General features: G+C 39.1%; 1 non-coding gene across 1 annotated transcript; it reads left to right on the top strand.

The window, feature by feature from the left end:
* Nucleotides 1-1,943: 1,943 nt before the first annotated feature.
* Nucleotides 1,944-2,051, top strand: LOC148569262 (small nucleolar RNA R71). Its single transcript, XR_015882684.1, has one exon. It is a non-coding gene; the product is annotated as a small nucleolar RNA R71 (small nucleolar RNA).
* The last annotated feature ends 6,866 nt before the right edge of the window (nt 2,052-8,917 follow it).

Below are 8,917 nucleotides of genomic sequence, written 5' to 3'. Positions count from 1 at the left end.
CTGCTACCCTTACTGGCGTTTAAACGCCAATAAGTTTCTCCTCCAGGGTGTTCTGTTTTTAATACTATTTTCCTTCTGTTTTTTCTTTTTCAATTGTTTTTGTGACTTCACATGATCATCAGCCTACAGAAAACATAAAATACCAAATAGAAAATAGAAATTTAACATAGATAATTAAAGATTGGGTTGCCTCCCAACAAGCGCTTCTTTAATGTCAATAGCTTGACAGTGGCTCTCATGGAGCCTCACAGATGTTCAGAGCAATGTTGAAACCTCCCAACACCAAACTTAGAGTTTGAATGTGGGGGTTCAACACCAAACTTAAAGTTTGGTTGTGGCCTCCCAACACCAAACTTAGAGTTTGACTGTGGGGGCTTTGTTTGACTCTGTATTGAGAGAATCTCTTCATGCTTCCTCTCCATGGTTACAGAGGGATATCCTTGAGCTTTAAACACAAGGGAGTCTTCATTCACTTGAATGATCAATTCTCCTCTGTTAACATCAATCACAGCTTTTGCTGTGGCTAGGAAGGGTCTGCCAAGGATGATGGATTCATCCATAAAGTTCCCAGTCTCTAGAATTATGAAGTCAGCAGGGATGTAGTGGCCTTCAACCTTTACCAAGACATCCTCTACAAGTCTATAAGCCTGTTTCTTTGAATTGTCTGCCATCTCTAGTGAGATTCTAGCAGCTTGTACCTCAATGATCCCTAGCTTCTCCATTACAGAGAGAGGCATAAGGTTTATACTTGACCCCAGGTCACACAGAGCCTTCTCAAAGGTCATGGTGCCTATGGTACAAGGGATTGAGAATTTTCCAGGGTCTTGTCTCTTCAGAGGTAATTTCTGCCTAGTCAAGTCATCCAGTTCCTTAGTGAGCAAGGGAGGTTCATCCTCCCAGGTCTCATTACCAAACAACTTGGAATTTAGCTTCATGATTGCTCCAAGGTACGTAGCAACTTGCTCTTCAGTAACATCTTCATCCTTTTCAGAGGAAGAATACTCATCAGAGCTCATGAATGGCAGAAGTAAATTTAATGGAATCTCTATGGCCTCATTGTGAGCCTCAGATTCCCATGGTTCCTCAATAGGGAATTCCATGGAGGCCAGTGGACGTCCATTGAGGTCTTCCTCAGTGGAGATCACTGCCTCTTCCTCCTCTCCAGGTTCGGCCATGTGAGACGTGTTTATGGCCTTGCACTCTCTCTTTGGATTCTCTTCTGTATTGCTTAGGAGAGTACTAAGAGGGAGTTCAGTATTTTTCTTACTCAGCTGACCCACTTGTGCCTCCAAATTTCTAATGGAGGATCTTGTTTCAGTCATGAAACTTTGAGTGGTTTTGATTAGATCAGAGACAATGGTTGCTAAGTCATAGTGGCTTTGCTTAGAATTCTCTGTCTGGTGCTGAGAAGATGATGGAAAAGGCTTGCTATTGCTAAACCTGTTTCTTTCACCATTATTGTTATGGAAACCTTGTTGAGGTCTCTGTTGATCCTTCCATGAGAGATTTGGATGATTTCTCCATGAAGGACTATAGGTGTTTCTATAGGGTTCTCCCATGTAATTCACCTCTTCCATTGTTGAGTTCTCAGGATCATAAGCTTCTTCTTCAGAGGAAGCTTCCTTAGTACTGCCTGTTGCTGCTTACATTCCAGACAGACTCTGAGAAATCATATTGACTTGTTGAGTCAATATTTTGTTCTGAGCCAGTATGGCATTCAGAGTATCAATCTCAAGAACTCCTTTCTTCTGATTTGTCCCATTATTCACAGGGTTCCTTTCAAAAGTGTACATGAATTGCTTATTTATAACCATCTCAATGAGTTCCTAAGCTTCTGCAGGCGTCTTCTTCAGATGAAGATATCCTCCAGCAGAGCTGTCCAATGACATCTTGGACAGTTCAGACAGACCATCATAGAAGATACCTATGATGCTCCATTCAGAAAGCATGTCAGAAGGACACCTTCTGATCAATTGCTTGTATCTTTCCCAAGCTTCATAGAGGGATTCTCCTTCCTTCTGTCTGAAGGTTTGGACTTCCACTCTAAGCTTGCTCAATTTTTGAGGTGGAAAGAACTTTGCCAAGAAGGCATTGACTAGCTTTTCCCAAGAGTTCAGGCTTTCTTTGGGTTGTGAATCCAACCATATCCTAGCTCTGTCTCTTACAGCAAAAGGAAAGAGCATAAGTCTGTAGACTTCAGGGTCAACCCCATTGGTCTTGACAGTGTCACAGATTTGCAAGAATTTAGCTAAGAACTGATGAGGATCTTCCAATGGAAGTCCATGAAACTTGCAATTCTGTTGCATTAGAGAAACTAATTGAGGCTTAAGCTCAAAGTTGTTTGCTCCAATGGCAGAGATTGAGATGCTTCTCCCATAGAAGTCAGGAGTAGGTGCAGTAAAGTCACCAAGCACCTTCCTTGCATTGTTGACATTGTTGTTTTCGGCTGCCATGGCTTCTTCCTCCTTGAAGAGCTCTGTTAGGCCCTCTAGAGAGAGTTGTGCTTTAGTTTCTCTTAGCTTTCTCTTCAAGGTCCTTTCAGGTTCAGGATCAGCTTTAACAAGGATGCCTTTGTCTTTGCTCTTACTCATATGAAAGAGAAGAGAACAAGAAAGTATGGAATCCTCTATGTTACAGTATAGAGATTCCTTGAGGTGTCAGAGGAAAAGAAGAATAGAAGGAGAAGGTAGATAGAAGAGAATTCGAACTTATCAAGAAGGATAGAGTTCGAATTGCACCTTGAGGAGGAATGTTAGTCCCTTAAATAGAAGGATGTGAGAAGAGAGGAAGAATTTTCGAAAATAAATTAAAAAGATTTTGAAATAATAAAAACAAAATTTGAAAATTTGATTGAAATTTTTGAAAATTAAGATTAGGAAAGAAATTAAGTGATTTTTTAAAAAAATTTTGAAATTAGAAATCAAAAAGATATGATTGAGAGTTAATTTTGAAAAAGATATGATTGAAAAGATATGATTGAGAAGATATGATTAAAAATCAATTTTAAAAAAGAAAGTTTAAAAATTAAAGTTGATTACTTGACTAACAAGAAATTAAAAGATATGATTCTTAAAATTTAAAATTTGATCCTTTCTTAATAGGCAAGTAACAACTTGAAAATTTTGAAGGAAATCATTAATTATAGCAAGGATTTTCGAAAATTATAATAATAAAAAAAATGGAAAGAAATTGATTTTGAAAGGATATGATTGAAAAGATATGATTTTGAAAAATTATGAAAATTTGAAAAAGATTTGAATTAAAAACAAAATCTTCCCTCTAGTGTCATCCTGGCGTTAAATGCCCAAAATGGTATCCATTCTGGCGTTTAACGCCCAAAATGCTACCTTTTTAGGCGTTAACCACCCAGCCAAGTACCCTGGCTGGCGTTTAAACGCCAGTTTTCCTTCTTCATTGGGCGTTTTGAACGCCCAGCTTTTTCTGTTTAATTCCTCTGCTGAATGTTCTGAATCTTCAATTCTCTGTATTATTGACTTGAAAAGACACAATTTTGAACATATTTTTGAATTTTTAATGATGAGAAACAATAAAAAAATGCAACTAAGATCAAATAAACAATGCATGCAAGACACCAAACTTAAAAATTGACACTAAGATACATAAAATATTTTTGATTTTTATGATTTTATAAATTTTTTTGTGATTTTTCGAAAATCATATGGAAAAGAGAATAAAGAGATTCAAAACTTTTAATAAGAATTCCAGGAATCATGCAATGTTAGTCTAAAGCTTCAGCAGGACATTACATTCAGCAGCTAAATTGATGAGAATCAATCAGCTTTTGTGATGATAAGAACATCACCTTGAAACTCTAGAATTCATTCTTAAAAATTCTGAAAAAAAAAGTACCTAATCAAAGCAACAAGATGAACCGTCAGTTGTCCAAACTCGAACAATCCCCGGTAACGGCGCCAAAAACTTGGTGCACAAAATTGTGATCATCAATGGCACCAACAACTTGGTATGCACAATTGTAATCTCAACTCTTTATCACAACTCCGCACAACTAACCAGCAAGTGCACTGGGTCGTCCAAGTAATAAACCTTACGCGAGTAAGGGTCGATCCCACGGAGATTGTCGGCTTGAAGCAAGCTATGGTCATCTTGTAAATCTCAGTCGGGCGAATTCAAATGGTTATGGAGGATTGGTAATTAAAAGATGAATAAAAAATAAAATAAAGATAGAGATAGAGATACTTATGTAATTCATTGGTAGGAATTTCAGATAAGCGTATGAAGATGCTTTGTTCCTCCTGAACCTCTGCTTTCCTATTTCCTTCTTCCAATCATTCATACTCCTTTCCATGGCAAGCTTTATGTTGGGCATCACCGTTGTCAATGGCTACTTCCCATCCTCTCAGTGAAAATGTTCTACGCACGCTGTCACCGCACGGCTAATCATTTGTCGGTTCTCGATCATGTTGGAATAGGATCCAATGATCCTTTTGTGTCTGTCACACGCCCAACACTCGCGAGTTTGAAGCTCATTACAGTCATCCCTTCCCAGATCCTACTCAGAATACCACAAACAAGGTTTAGACGTTCCAGATCTCAGGAATGGCTGCCAATAATTCTAGCTTATACCACAAAGGTTCTAATCTTAGATTAGAAACCCAAGAGATACACATTCAAGCTTGTTTGCATGTAGAACGGAAGTGGTTGTCAGGCACGTGTTCATAGGTGAGAATGGTGATGAGTGTTACATAATCATCACATTTATCATGTTCTTGGGTGCGAATGAATATCTTGGAGAAGAAATAGACTTGAGTTGAATAGAAAAACAATAGTACTTTGCATTAATTCATGAAGAACAGCAGAGCTCCACACCTTAATCTATGGTGTGTAGAAACTCCACCGTTGAAAATACATAAGAACAAGGTCTAGGCATGGCCATGAGGCCAGCCTCCAAAAGCGTCTAAGATAACATAAGACTTCTCAAAGATTAAAATACAATAGTAAAAGGTCCTATTTATAGAGAACTAGTAGCCTAGGGTTTACAGAAATAAGTAATTAATGCAGAAATCTTCTTCCGGGCCCACTTGGTGTGTGCTTGGGCTGAGCATTGAAGCTTCCATGTGTAGATACTTTTCTTGGAGTTAAACACCAGCTTTTGTGCCAGTTTGGGCGTTTAACTCCAGCTTTTGTGCCAGTTCTGGCGTTTTGACGCCAGAATTCTTAAGCTGACTTGGAATGCCGGTTTGGGCCATCAAATCTTGGGCAAAGTATAGACTATTATATATTGCTGGAAAGCTCAGGATGTCTACTTTCCAACGCAATTGAGAGCGCACCAATTGGGCTTCTGTAGCTCCAGAAAATCCACTTCGAGTGCAAGGAGGTCAGAATCCAACAGCATCTGCAGTCCTTTTTCAGCCTCTGAATCAGATATTTGCTCAGGTCCCTCAATTTCAGCCAAAAAATACCTCAAACCACAGAAAAACACATAAACTCATAGTAAAGTCCAGAAATGTGATTTTTAAATAAAAACTGATAAAAACATAATAAAAACTAACTAAAACATACTAAAAATAATGCCAAAAAGTGTATAAATTATCCGCTCATCATATATTCAGACCATGCAGCTCTAAAATATTTATTAGCTAAAAAAGAGTCTAAACCAAGATTGATACGTTGGATACTGTTGCTGCAAGAATTTGATTTAGAAATTAAGGATAGGAGTGGTAACCAGAATTTAGTGGCAGACCACTTGAGTCGCCTTGAGCACATTAAACATGACTCCACCCCTATCAATGATACTTTCCCATTTGATAGTTTGCAAGCAGTATCTGAAGTAGTTCCTTGGTATGCACCTGTAGCTAATTGTCTAGTTAGCCATACTTTCCCTCCCAATTTTACTAAGCATCAAAGGGACAAGCTGAAAAGTAAGTCTAAATATTTTATATGGGATGATCCATATTTGTGGAGGTGTGGTGCTGATCAGGTAATTAGAAGATGTGTACCACAATTAGAATTCCATTCCATTTTAGAGGCATGCCACTCTTCTGAGAGTGGAGGACATTTTGGCCCTCAAAGAACAGTTAGAAAAATCTTAGACTGTAGATTTTGGTGGCCTACTCTTTTTAAAGATGCTGCTGAATTTTGTGAATCTTGTTCCCCATGCCAAAGGTTTCGTAATATATCCAAGAGGGATGAGATGCCTCAACAGATTATGCTTTTCTGTGAAATTTTTGATGTTTGGGGCATTGACTTCATGGGACCATTTCCAAACTCTAATGGTTACCTTTATATATTGTTAGCTGTAGATTATGTTTCTAAATGGGTGGAAGCAATTTCTACCCGTACTGATGATGCTAACAATGTTGTTTCCTTTGTTAGAAACCATATTATTTGTCGCTTTGGGTCACCACGAGCAATCGTGAGTGATCAAGGCACTCACTTTTGTAACAGGAGACTGACAATACTACTGAAAAAGCATGGAATTGTTCATAAAGTAGCAACAGCTTATCATCCCCAAACCAACAGACAAGCAGAAGTGTCTAACAGGGAGATTAAACGCATTTTGGAGAAGATAGTAAAACCTCATAGGAAAGACTGGAGTGCCAAGCTACAAGATGTACTCTGGGCATATAAAACAGCGTACAAGACACCCATTGGGATGAGCCCCTTCCACTTAGTATACGGAAAGGCTTGCCACCTTCCAGTGGAGGTGGAACACAAGGCTTTCTGGGCTGTAATGGAGTGCAACATGAATTTTGAAGAAGCTGGTGCTGAAAGGAAGCTGCAACTAGCAGAACTGGAGAACCTTCGCCTAGAAGCATATGCAACTCCAGGCGTTATAAGGAGAAGATGAAGGCTGTCCATGACAAGCATATAAAAAGGAGAGAATTCAGACCAGGAGAGTTAGTTCTTCTATATAACTCCAGGCTAAGGCTTATGCCAGGTAAACTGAGATCAAGATGGGAAGGTCCCTATAGAGTACAAAAGGCAGAGCCATACAGAGTTTTTCACTTGCGTCATCCTTCTAGCTCTAAATTCCTCAAGGTCAATGGACATCGCCTGAAGCTTTATCATGGAGAAAAGATTAAAGATCATAAAGAACTAGAGGTTTTCCTCTTGGAAGACCCACCAACAGAAGTAGAATGAGCCTGAAGAGCGTCCAACTTAAGGACGTAAAAGCAAAGTGCTAGGTGGGAGACAACCCACCATGGTATGATCATTCCGTTTCAATCTTAGTTTTATTTTACTTTATTCTATTTTTGTTTTTGTTAATGACTATTCTCATAATCTCTGCATATAGCCTGCATTTGCATTTGCATACTGCATATAAAAAAAATGCACGCGACGCGCAAGCGTCGCTGACGCGTCTGCGTCATAGGTGCATTCGAAACATGGAAGAAAGAAGCAGAGAGTCACGCGAGAGCGTGGCTGGAGGCGTGCCTTAGGCACAAACATGCCCATGCGACCGCGTCAATGACGCGTCCGCGTCATTCTGAAAAAGAGCCTCCCACGCGTCCGCGTCACCCACGCGAACGCATGACCATGCAAAATCGACGTAAAGAGGTGTATGGCAGAGAGTTATGATGGAGCTGGGCTGAACTCGTGCTAGAAGCACAAGCCCTATCACGTGAACGCGTGCCCCACACGTCCGCGTCATTTTTCAAAATATGGCCATTCACGCGATCGCGTCATCCACGCGAACGCGTCACCCTAAATTTTGGCAAAATGCATTCAAAACAGAAAGTTGTGCGAACGCACGGCTGCACTCGCGCCAATAGCACAAATCAGACCACGCGATCACGTGACTCACGCGTCTGCGTCACCTGAAAAATATCACACACCACGCAACCGCGTCACCCACGCGTCCGCGTCACATGCGACGCACAGCTTATCCAGATCAGCGCATGATATCATATATTTTCTTCCCTAAATCCTAATTTTTCTTATCCTTTCTTATTTCTTTCTTCTCCCTTCTTCCTTCTTTATTCTTTCTCACTTTTTTGCTTTCTCCTTTCCTTATTTTTCACATCCATTATCAAGGTTCTTTTCTTTCTTTCTTTACTTTTTACTTCTCTTTTAATATTTTTATTTATGTTTTCTTTCTCTTTTCACTTTCATTATCTATATTTTTCTTTTCTTTCTTTTCTTTTCTTTTTATTCCTTTAATTGGTGTTAGAAATCTAATTGGGTGATTATTTTCTTTTACATTTTGCTTGTGAATTATTGTGGTATTGTTTGACAATTAATATTACTTCTTAAAGGGTTGCTTGCATGTTCAATTTAATACTTTCAATAACATATTCACCATGCATGCTATGTGTTTGTGAAAAAGTCCGTATGGCATCATGCATTAATTTTATGTCATTCTACTACTCTAATGCCTATTTTTCACAAAACCCCTTTTATATTTTATTGATTAAATATAATTGTCAATACAAACAGGTTGTTAGTTTGAAAGGGTTGATATTATAACTTGGACATTTAATGCTTGATCTATGCTACTCATGCCTTTACCGGCATGCCAATAAACATCTTGCATTTAATTGTCATCACATGCACTTGCTATATTTCTATTGATGAACTTCTCACATGTAGTCATGACCATGTGTTAACGACATCCTTCTTTACCGTGCATTGATTGTCACCTATACTATCCACTCCCTTGCTCGAACCCTTAACTTTACATATTACTTTCTTTTTTCCTTTTCAGAATGGCCACCAAGAAAGATAAAGAGAAAGCTACTCCCAAACCACCAGCAAGAAAAGGAACAAAAAGGACACTAACGACAGAGCCATCTTCAACAGCGGTAAAGCCCTCAACAAAACGAATCAAGAGGATCATCAAGGTCGATGAAAAAGAGAAAGTCTTTCCAGCAAAGGACACTGCGCGGTTCACTAACCGCTATTGTGAGCAGATGTTCCCCATCCTGGCTGAGAGGAA

Source organism: Arachis ipaensis, chromosome B4, assembly GCF_059453495.1.
Source record: "Arachis ipaensis isolate K30076 ecotype BB chromosome B4, ASM5945349v1, whole genome shotgun sequence".
NCBI classification, from domain to species: Eukaryota; Viridiplantae; Streptophyta; class Magnoliopsida; order Fabales; family Fabaceae; genus Arachis; species Arachis ipaensis.
Note: the sequence above shows the minus strand (reverse complement) of the source record. Positions and strands in the feature narration are given on the sequence as shown.